This window comes from Piliocolobus tephrosceles, chromosome 6 (genome assembly GCF_002776525.5).
Source record: "Piliocolobus tephrosceles isolate RC106 chromosome 6, ASM277652v3, whole genome shotgun sequence".
Classification (NCBI taxonomy): domain Eukaryota; kingdom Metazoa; phylum Chordata; class Mammalia; order Primates; family Cercopithecidae; genus Piliocolobus; species Piliocolobus tephrosceles.
Window position 1 is genome coordinate 73,673,501 of NC_045439.1, and position 12,374 is coordinate 73,685,874.

The window sequence follows — 12,374 nt, forward strand, 5'->3', positions numbered from 1 at the left end:
TTGTCTTTGCCTCGGAAAACAGTCCATTTCTGAGTCCCTGTGGAACCCAGCAGTCACCAGACAATGGGAGTGGAGTCTCCACTATCCCTAGACAATGTGTAATATCAGCTACGAGGATGGGGCCAATCCCTGTGCTCAGCACTGCCTTGCTGTCACAGCCAGGGACAGACTTTAAAATGACTCAGTAGTGAGACATAAAAATATTCAAGTCATGGACTGAGGGAGTGGGAGACTTTATAAACTATGAAAGGTTGAAGGTTAAATTACTACTATTTTCACCTTTGTCCCAACCAAAAAGACTGTTAACAAGCTGTTAGTAAACATGACTTGTGATAAGAAAGTGAGAAAAAAAAATCTGAGTAGGGAAATAAACAGTTGGTTGACAACAGGAAGAAAACTGGGCTTGAGGCCAAATACCTGCTCATCTCCCTGGAGCTGCAGCTTAGCCTGTGAGAGCAGCACACTCAGGGGCTGAAGACTCCACTGATTTGCATCCCTGTTGCTTCTGCGATGGAGTGGTTTTGAAAAGTGAAAACAAAACACGGGGGAAGAAAGGGTTGAAAGTGAACAGCCAATCATTCTTATGAAAACAAAATTTTAAAAGCATCCACATTTTAAGCAAATAAAATTCTGGCAGGAGATTCTTGGGCAGAGAATTTATTGTATAAGCATTCTCAATCAACTCCTTTTGTTCCAACTGCTACCACCGTGCCCAGCCCAAAGAATGTCTTACTTTCCTTAAAACATGCTAAACTGAACATTATTGAGCAAAAACCTTTGCGGTCTTTTTCTTAGCTAAGACAGGTGACTGTGCTTTAAGTTACTAAAAATTTAGGAAGGGCAAAAAAATAATAAAAAAAAGTGCCATTTCTCAAAATCAATGAAAGTGACAAAGAATTTTACATAGCCTCAGATCCTGTTGTCCTAAGCCTAAAATACTGGTTTTTCTATGAACATTCCTTGCCCGTCCACTATGTTACTTTCTAGGGAAAGAATGACAGAATAACTAAAATGTCTGTGTGTGGTGAGGAGCGGAGTGGGGAAACAGGGGAGGAGAGAGAGAAGAGGCCCTTTGTGTCACATTTTTGTCCAAGGTCTGAATTACCACTGAGTTATGCTACTCTAAATCCAAAATCTTCCCCATGAGAGTTTTGAAGTGCTCATTTCCCTGGATCTCCACCAGTATCAAGCCTGTGTTCAGGCAAAAGACGATCAACAATCACTTGTTACCTAAGAACTAGGTACTCACTTTTACAAGTTCCTTCTGGATCCAGTAAGAGAACTCAACTTTCTTTATTCCTTTTCTTTTTTCCGGGAGCCTAGTTCTTTCTCACTTTGTTCAGGTTTCCAGTCTTAAAAGCTGAGCCAGCTAGAAGGAAGGTGTTTGATACTATGAGACTAGCTACTCCTGATGCAGGTTTCAGCTGCACCCAACTGTTAAAGAATGCTGGGCGGTTTATTAATCAGGTGAAATCACTTCTTCCATTTTGGAAGTGAGCTCACAAAAGTCACTCCCTGCTGTTATAACCCATAATGATTGTGTGGGGAAGAGAAAGAACAACATTATTTCACAAAATTCTCACATTATGTCTATTTAAATGTTAAACAAATTCACCAGGATTGGACTATCATAAAAATAAATGAATAAATAAAGAAGGAATTAATGTGCCATTGCTGATGCTGTGCTTAATTGCAAATCATAGTCTGGTCATCTGATTCTTTTATGCCAATATTTAACTATATTCAAAGAACCTATAACATTGTTTCCCAAAGTATAATCTGTAAACCACCTGCCTCAAAAACCCAAGATGCTTGCTAAAAATACAGACTCTGACAGCATCCCAGCTTCAGTGCGTCAGAAACTCTAGCGGTGGGATCTGATCCAGGAATACATTGTTTCTTCATAAGCTTCCTGATGTTTATTAAGCATGCTGATGTTTGATGGTTCTCAAAACTTTTGAAAGTGCAACTTTCAAAACTTTTAAACGTTTAAACTTTGAAACGTTTTAAATGCACATTCTCAGGGACTGGGATTCAGTAGTTCTGAGTTAAGCCCAGCAATCTGCATTTTTAGAAAGAACTTTGGTAGTTCTGAAATAGGAAGGAGCACACTTTTAACCACACTGCATAGGGTTTCTAGGTACTTGACAATGCAGGCAGCTCTACTTCCCAACTCTTCACTACCGGTAGGTCTGTTTTCTTTCATCTTACAAGTCCTGGCCTTTCCCATTCTCTCTCTGGTTTCTTTCTCAGGGCTACTTCCCCTCATCCTTTCCATTCCAGGCCAGCCTACTCTATTGATTCAAATGCACAAGGAAGCTTCATTAAGAGTAAAGATATTTCAGGGAATATGCAGCTACAGTAGAGATAAATCACAAATAGAATTCTCATTGTTCAGGATGTCCTTCTCAAATGGATCATGTTGGACTACTTTCTATTGACCTGACAATCTTTCCATAGACCCTAAGACTTGGATTATAGTCACAGGGCTCAGTCCTCATAGTCTGCCTTTCCAGTTTAGGTATAGCTAATACGTCAATTTGTACTACAGGCAATTGTGGGATCCAAGCTCTTCTATTACCATTCTTGGAACTCTGTCTAGTCTGCCATCCCACCATAGTAATTTACGTTCAATTTACCATTTTTAACATTTGTAAGCCCTTATTTCACAGTTTTATTTCAAAAATACAGGAAATTTAACACTATAAGAGAAACTTAGGGGGAAAAGAAAATTGAGGAAAAATTACAAAAGAATCTTAAGTAATGCATTTATTTTCTTCATTTTACAGATAAGAAACCTAAAGATAAAGAGCAATGAATATCATCCCATAAGTACTTTTCCATGCACCTATATGTACCTTAATGCATACGCATAGATTTCAACCATGGTTTTGTATGTGATGTTTTCCCTAATAGTCATCAATCCATCTCTCCACTTATTGATTCATTTGACAAATATTTATTTTTGCACTACAATGCAACAACTTTGGTTTATATACTTTTAAAATGTTGGCTGATATACTAAGCAAAATATGATACAACATGGTTTAATTCATTTTTTCTTTCTAGTAAGGTTGAACTTGCTTTTAAAATATTTACTAATTACATTCTATCACTTTTGAGGTATTCCTTAAATATTTTCCCCATTTGTCATCTGTGTTGAATCCTTTGTGACTTTGTGTTTATGTGAACACATTACATATTACAAACATCTATCCTTCATTGGTCATAAGTGCTATAATACTAATTAATTAACTAAGCTACTACAATTCGAGGTAAGGTTCAGAATTGTCTTCCTCACAGGTTCTCTATAGGCCTCTGTAATACCTGAGACACTGTCTTTTCTATAGCCTGTTTGTTGTATTGCCCTTTTATTTGTTATTTTTTTAAGTTTTCATTTAAAAGATTCTCTTTTTAATCTATTCCAAAGCGTTGGAAGCTGAACTATACAACTTCCTGCCATCCACTTTTCCAGTACAGTTTTCTGAGGACATAGTTTTTCAACAGAAAAACGAAAAGTGGACCTTCTACTGAAACCAGGTAGGATCAGAGTCAGCTCCACGGGCCCCTGTGGCAGTTTTTCAAAGCAGGCCTTATGGACTGAGTGTGTGAAGTCAGGGGAACTGAACCCTCCCTCCTGTGAGGAAAGGGCTGAGTAAACTCATGTTCTCTTTAGTGAAATAATCCAAATTCAGATGGGAAAGCCTCCATGATGACATTCCCCAGCACTCTTCTTATACTTTAGGTATTGAAGGCAGCTCCCTCTTTTATGGTTGGTTTCAGCAGGCAAAGAAACAAAGGAATACAGTATATACATATTTTATATGTATATAATATATACACACATATATTTAGGGGGAGGGAAAAGAGAGGAGGGTCATATGAACCTAAAACAGTTATCACATATCTCATTACCCCCAAATGAGCCTGTGTCAGGTTCATGACTATGCCAAAGGTGATGATGAGGTCTGGAGGGAGTGGGTGGGTGAGCAGAAAGAACCCTCGCGGGGCCGTAGGCAGGTGAAAGATGATTTTATTCAGCAGCAGCTCTCATCGACAGCTTTCTCACACTAGTTCTCTACACTGTTCACCTGTAACTCAGCTGTCTGCTCTGGCTCTGTGGCCCCTGCTGCCCCCACACCTGCAGCTGCATGGCCTGCTCTCCCTTGGCTTCAGGGTCAGCAGCTTAACTTTTTCTCTGCGCACGAGCGAGCCAAGCTGTATCCTGGCTCCCCAGGGTCCATCTGCAAAGATGGACAGCTCTGACTATGTCTTTCTCTGGGCACCAGCATGCCCGCCATGTCGAGCCATGTTGAGCTGAGCCGAGCCCCAAGAGCCATGTCTCTTGTGCACAATGTCAACGGGGCAGTTATATCTTTTACAGCCATAGTGGCTCAGAGGCAAGTATGAACTTACACAAACAGGTTATATAACAAGTGAAGGTACGCACTCACACACCAAACTGGCTTGGATATCCGCCTCGGCCTATTCGTTGACCAAAGCACATCCATGTACCTTACACTCCACCCCCTAGGCTGAGGGAGACATGGACACACAGGACACACAGGTTTTATACACAGGTTTGACACACAGGCCTGGCATATGAACTTTGGGCACGCAGGCCTGACACATACACATAGGCTTCTGGGCACATAAGCCTGGCACATAGCCTTATACATAGGCTCTGGGCACACAGGCCCATCACATACATAAGTTTCAATAAACTGCTCAGCTATTGGCACAGATTACCATAGGTACCACCTCCTTAGTGATTACTGTTCACATTGGCCTGAGTTCAGCTCCTTAGCTACTGTGCCTACACCTGGTTTTAACCCATGTGGTGTTAGTACTACGCTGGACTGAGGCAGCAAACCAGGCAGCAGTAGCTCCCTGCCCACACATATCTGTGTACCATGCCCTATTAGGAATGGGAGAATGCCCTTCCTAACGATGAAGGCTTAGGGTTTAGGGGTGCCTCTGGCCCCATGGCCTTATTTTGCATTAGGAGTACAGGTCCCGAGACTTCCTGTAACTCTGCTGCTAAGGGACTTGTAATCAGTGTACCTCACTGCTGTAAGTAGGTTCCCCACTTTGCTCAAGTGGAAGTCTGTGCTGTCCCAGTCCACGGAGTCATTACCCACGAGTGTACCCACCCTGCTGTTGGGAAAGTCATCTGCACAATGTCTATAGCCCTTCCTACCACGCTCTTATGAGCCTGGAGGGCAGTATATACAGTTACTAACTGCTTTCCCAGTCCAGGGGTGGTTATCCACGAACACACCATCACAGACTGGCCCCCATGACTATCAATGAATGCAGTTTTGCCCTGAAACTTATCCAGGTTCCCACAAACTAGACTGCAGTCTGCACCAGTATCTACCAGTGCTAGGACCCGCTGTACATTAGTGGGGGACCAGAGGATTGCCAGCTCCACATGTAGCCTCCAGTTGTCCAGTTCTCCCCAGAGTTGGGCAGCTCGGTCAGTTCCCTAATCAAACAGGAAAGGCCTAATGTCTTCGCCCATCTGCAAATAGTCCTTGAGCTGCAGTTTCCACGTGGGGCTGGGTTGAACAACATTGTCTTGCCCCTCCTTGGGCATTCTTCAGAATTGCAGCTCTGGGGACAATTGCCTCCACAGAGCCAACAGCATTCCATTGAGTTGCCTGTCAATTTTCTCCCTAGCAACCCCAGCTGCAAGTAAACCAATCTATATTTGCATGTGGGTCACTCTCTGGGGCGCCTTTTAATCTCGTGGGATGGTTACTTGTGAAGGGGGCACCTTCCCCTTCTTTATGGCGTGGACTCCCAGGTCCCGCCTTCTGCCTCCCCAAAGGCTGCCATAGCAGTAGTCACTTCATGTATGCGGTGCCCTACATAAGGGGTGAGAACAGCAGCTAGAGAGCCAAAGCATCAGGGGCCGCTGAACTCAGCACAAGATCCCTCGTGGGGGAGGTAAAGCATTCATCGTCTGGCCCCAGGGATTCCGATCAAATGCTTCTGCATCTCCGTCTCCCGGAGCACCTGCACCAAATCAGTGTATGATTGTCATTTACTCACAGTTTCTGGTGTCTCTCTGGCACCGTTCCAAACAGTCCATATGGCTGCCATCAGCCACTTGATTTGCGTGTAGTCACCTTGCCCTTGTGTCAACCGTTGGCACAGCTGCAACCGCCGATGAAGGGAGGGGTGAGTTGTGATAGAAACCAGCTTCTCTATCTCAGAGGTGGAGCAAGAAATGCTATCAGCTCCTTCCTACGCTGCTGGACTGTTTGCCTACTTCCCTCAACTCAGTGGGGGTATAAGCATTATAAGAGGTGTGTTCCACCACTGTGGGGCGGGGGGGGCGCTCCTGGGATCTCCCCTGGGATCCCACTGGCTGCTCATGTTCTACCTTCTGACAGATCACAGGGTGATCCTGAAGTGGAGGAGCCTCCTCGGCGTCAGACTGAATGGGAGTATCCCGCCAGGAGGACGGGCTCAAGGTCAGGCTGACAGCTGTTGCTAATTCCTATTCCAGGCTGTTTATCTGGGCCTCTAAGTGCCCTGCTTGTGCCTGGAGGTCTCCCACCCCCAGGTCCTGCTCCAAGCTGTGCAGTTGGGTCCCCAGGGGCTCAGCTTGCACCGAGAGGCCCCTTACCTGTGAAACTGAGCATGTACTTCCCGCAGTGCAGTCAGAGACGCCCATCCGACGCTGCCAGCAAAGGCGCATTCCTTCTTGGTGCTGTGTATTCCCACACTTGCAGGAGACCTCTCCACTGCCTTCTGCGTTTCCCTTTGGGTTCATCCGAGCAGCACCGCTGCCACCGGGTACAGCCCGTGCTTCGGCCACATAGCTGACCTGGGAGCCCTCAGGGGCTGAAGACCTACTCACCTCATCCTGCCAACCTCGCAATTGTCAGGTTCATGACTATGCCAAAGGTGATGATGAGGTCTGGAGGGAGTGGGTGGGTGAGCAGAAAGAACCCTCGCGGGGCCGTAGGCAGGTGAAAGATTTTATTCAGCAGCGGCTCTCATCAACAGCTTTCTCACACTAGCTCTCTACACTGTTCACCTGTAACTCAGCTGTCTGCTCTGGCTCTGTGGCCCCTGCTGCCCCCACACCTGCAGCTGCATGGCCTGCTCTCCCCTGGCTTCAGGGTCAGCGGCTTAACTCTTTCTCTCTCTGGGCACGATGGAGCGGAGCTGTTTCCTGGCTCCCCTCTGTCTGTCTGTAAAGACGGACAGCTCTGACTCTCTCTTTCTCTGGGCGCCAGCATGCCCACCATGTCAAGCCATGTTGAGTTGAGTCAAGCCCCAAGAGACATGTCCCTTGTGCATAGCGTCAACAGGGCAGTTATACCTTTTACAGCAATAGTGGCTCAGTGCCAAGTGTGAACTTACACAAACAAGTTATACAACAAGTGGAGGTGTGCACTTGCATGCCAAACTCACTGAGTCATGCAGGCCTGGGTATCCGCCTCGGCCTATTCCTTGACCAAAGCACATCCATGTACCTCACAGCCTGACGTTAACAAAAAGATAATAAAAACCTCCTGGGGGTTAAGTGACAACATGGATGTGGCACGAAGGGAAACGGCACACATTTAAGTGTTACATATGTTTGGCAGACTTCAGGCCAATACCTGGTTCCTGCACTTGCCAGACAAGTAGCTAAGGAGACTCAAAGAAAAAAAGAAGTTTTTAATTCAAGCAGAGCTCCATACCACAGTTTTCCTTTACGTTCGGTGGTCCGCAGGCACAGTTTCCCTACCACCAGGAACGAACATTTTGGCTCCAAGGCAAATGAAAAAAAGTATTTCCACTTACAACATGAAAATACAGAAACTTCATCAAAGAAAGAAAACTATCCAAGAAGCCTACTTCCAGCAAAACTGAAGTAACACTGCTTTCTCTGCATTCAGTGCTCAAGTGGGTCTCTGTACAATGTGTTCTTACAAAATATGTCCACTTGACTGACAGGTGCAAAATATTGATGGATAAATTCAACATGAAATGCAATAGTGCAAAGAAAGAATTAAAAAGAAGTGAGCGAAATAAAGGTTTTGGATAAATTAACTTAAAAGGGGGTTGTCACCAGACTTAGAATGCTCTTGGCTGGCCCTGGCTCTCCAAGAGCTCTGAATCATCTGGGAATTAATGCAATGTGGTTAACAGTTAATGTTGCTATTAAAATATTTTAAAATAATCATTACAACCTAAATTCAACCATGTAAACAGCACTATGCATAGCACAGACCTTCCCTGAGAAACAATATACAAAACTGAGATCTGACATTGTATCATCTGGTGATGTTAATTCAACCTAACAGTCCCATCCCCCTTCCCTGTTCTGCACCCTGCCACACACACACACACACACACACACAGACACAAATCTAATTTGTGCAATAAATAGTGGGCTCATTCTATGCAAGACTTCAAACAAAAATACACAAAATGTATGTAGCCAGGTTCAAATATTTTTGGAGACTCCCCCCCCTAAAAAGAAACAAAAATAACAAAAATTGTAAAAAGTGCCTAAAATATGAGAAAGCATATTAGAGCCCTTTCAGATACAAGGCAGAGAAAGATGTAAAATAGAAAATGTCCAGATCTTCAGTAATTTCCAGAAAGGTCTAATGCCTTGGTTGGCTGCAGGGCAGTAGCAAATCTTTGCTGCTGCTCCTGGGACAGAGCCACTAAGTCTGCTTCTTGGGATACGAGTGCTCAGGCCGTGGGCTGAGTGTACCTGTCCCTTCCCCTTCTCTTTTCCTTTGCTCCATTTCCCACTCCACAAACATATCGAAGAGGCTTGGCCAGGCCTCATCTTTGCTGTAGTTGCTGAGGTCAGGACCTCACCTGAGTGAAGTTAAAGAACATGTTCCAAGTGTCCTGGGTGATGTCCTTGATCCCTGAGGGGTTCTCTCTTAGGAAGTTCAGCCATTGGTCCAATACCGGAGGACTGTTCTGGGTAAAGACTAGTTTCCACAGTGCAATGGCTATTTCCCGGTGCAGTGACCGTCGCCCTTCTTCAGCATCTAGGCCAAACTGAAATGTAAACTGGTAGAGATCCTTGAATGTATCCGCTTGTTTAGCTTCTGTAAAGAGGCTAGGGAACTGTGCACAGATTCCGTCAATACTGTCTGCACTTACTGCTTTGCAGCCAACAAAAAACTCCTTCCTGTTGAATCTGGACATGGTTGCAGCCTCGAACTTCCAAGCCAAGAGCAGCATTCAAAATTCTGTGGGGTCGACACAAAGGTCATCGCAAAACTACTCCACCCCTTCCTCCAAAATTGCAACCTTCCACTCATCTTTGTAGCACCTGAACAGTTCTTCCAACCTCTGCAGGGAAGACTCCACGGCATTGAATGTAGACTCTCCTGAGCGTTAGCTGCTGGCAGGCCTCAGCGACAGCCTCCACCTTCTTGGTCCCATTAATGAGGATGTTCCCACCTGGCTTGCCGTAGGGTGGCACCTGCTCCTCACGGTGGCCTGCAGGCCACCTGCTGGTGCACCCGATTTGCTGCTGGGGTCACGGGCTCCATTCGTGTTGCCCAGGGTCGATGAGGGATTCTTGCACTTGGTGACACATTGACCCATTGTGCTGGTGGCCCCACCTCTAGAGCGGACCCCTCTGGATTGGATGCCCTGGCTACAGCTGGCCCACATACCTCAAAATGCCGTCAGCTGGAGGAGCCAGCCAACCCACCACTCCAAAAGCAAGTGGCATCAACTGGCTTTTTAACAGAAGAATTTGTCCAAAAGCAGCTGCTCCAAATATTCCTCCAGTCAAATGCTTCCTAGAGACGATGGAGGTCCAGGGGGTCCAAACCACCTACCCTCCCCGCTCACATTTCCAGGCTCCTTACCCGCGCTGCCACCTCTTCTTCCACCACTGCCACCACCTCTTCACTGTTGGCCAACCAGAAGCTTCCCCACCCCCCAAGGCCCATATTCCCTCTTAAAACCCACAAGGCATACGTGATAGTTAAAGGATGTCTACTTGTATTATAGCTACTCATCCATGCATTAAATTCTTTGCTTGAGTGTGAGCTCCTTGGGGTAGAAACTATTATATTGATCATTCACCCTGCCCAACCCTAATCCTAAACTTGGAAAACTGCCCATAGGTTATTGTCATGTGCAGGGAGCAGTATAGCAGTACAGTCTAAGCTCAGGGACAGACACAGTTCAGGGAATGGTAACAGAAGAGCTAGACTCCCAGGACAGGGGCCCCCAGCACATAGCTAATATTGATTCTTACATATACTAAGTATGGTCTCAAAAGTCGTTTACAGAATTGAATTGAAAGTCAGGATCCACTGGCTTCTTTAAATATTTTCAATGCTTTAACTTCTAAGTCTGTTAAACTATAGCAATCTATTAGAAGAATGGTATACCTCTGAATTCACAATTATATGTAAACTTAAATGGTGGTTTGCTAGATAGCTCAGAAAAGTTCCCATAGAGGAGAAATTTGGTGATTTTGTGAGATGCAGTTAGATGGGGCTTCCAGATAGCAGCTAGATCCCTGGTGAGTTAGTTTAGCCTAGGAGAAAAGTAAGGTATTAAAAATAATAGAAAATGATCGTCTCCCCAATGTATTTGATAATGCAAGATCTCTGTAGAATTTTTAGCTTATAAAATATCTTGCCTAATTAGGTAGAGTATTTATACGAAAAGAGCCCCTGGAGCTCTAATTGATGTACTGGGCCGACCTGGGACCCAAGGCTCAGGCACAGAACAGAACAACCCTTAGCAAAAGTAGCCTAGACTCTTGGCAGCCTATAGGGAAGTTCCCTTGGACCCACCACTCTCCAAGCTAGGAGCGCAGCAGGGCAGAAGCTCAGCTGTGGGGCTAGAGCGGCAGGTGAAGGAATCTGGTTCCTTCTTACTGGCTAGTAATTAAGTAGAGAGCTGGCAACTGCAGCGGCATCTCATTACACTCAGACTCAAACCATAGCAAGACTCCAGAGGGCTCTAAATATCTGCTCCAGGTTTTTATCGGTAACTGAGTCAGAAATAGAAGCTCTTCCAGGCAAAACTTTTAACACAGGATCCCTGAACCCTTTGAAATTTAATCGTGTGAATGGCTCATCATAGTTATATCCATGATTTTTTTCCTCTTCCTTTTAATATTTTAGTTTTCCCCAGATGCAGATTTTCTAGGACTTCTTGAACTTATCTCCAGGGTGTCATGCAAAGTCACAGGATGGAGAACCAGAATGCTCTAGTCTTTGCTCTGTTACTGTCTCATTTTCTTTTTTTGTTTTGTTTTTTGAGACAGTGTCTCACTCTGTCGCCTAGCTGGAGTGCAGTGGCACAATCTTGGCTCACTGCAACCTCCACCTCCCAGTTTCATGAAATTCTCCTGCCTCAGCCTCCTGAGTAGCTGGGACTACAGGCATGCACCATCACACCCGGCTAATATTTTTAGTAGAAATGGGGTTTCACCATGTTGGCCAAGATGGTTTCGATCTCCTGACCTCGTGATCTGCCCACCTCGGCCTCTCAAAGCGCTGGGATTACACGCGTGAGCCACTGCACCAGGCCACTGTCCCATTTTTCACATTACCTCCTTGAGCCTGTCTCCTTATCCATAAAATGGGAAGTAGGATTATATCAGCAGGAGAATCACATCTTGGTGCTTCAGGGGTTCCACTGCATTTTCATTCATATTTCATTGTTAGATGTATCATTTAATATGTGCTGATATGGAATAAAATCTCCATGATAAAGTGGTTAAAAAAAGCACAGTGCAGAAAAGTGCTCCGATATTGAATTTTAAAAAGTGATATGCATAAATAACATATATATGTTGGGCATTTCTGCAAGAATAAGGAGAAAACTAGCGATGGCAATTTTCTCTGAAGAGTAGAACTTTGGCATTCAGGAAGTGGGTCTTGGTGGTCTGCCTTGGGAGGGAAACTTAGTTTACATTGAAGAAACTTTTATCACTTGGATTTTTATTATGCATGTAAGTTTTTGATAAAACAATATCATTTATATCAATACATAGTGCATATATATAAACCACATATATAAATATGTGTATAGATATGTTGAACCAATGATTAATGTTTATGTTAACAATAAAATCATCTGTAATATTCTTATAATTTTGTGAATATGACCTAAACTAGCATGTGTCATTTGTGCCATAACATTCTACTAACGCTCAAAACAATTATTTTAAAACAGCAATATTTGAAAAAAATGTATAAAACCAAATATTTAGATACACTTTTTTTTTTTTTTTTTTTGGAGAAAGGGTCTCATTCCATCACCCAGACTGGAGTGCAGTGGTGCAATCTCGGCTCACTGTAGCTTCAACTTCCTGATCTCAGATGATCCTCCTTCCGCAGTCTCCCAAGCTACTGGGACTACAGGTG

At 44.5% G+C, this 12,374-nt stretch overlaps 1 pseudogene; it reads right to left on the reverse strand.

Moving 5' to 3' along the window:
* Positions 1–8,678: 8,678 nt before the first annotated feature.
* On the reverse strand, positions 8,679–9,582 carry LOC111552747 (annotated as a pseudogene).
* Between the last annotated feature and the right edge of the window lie 2,792 nt (positions 9,583–12,374).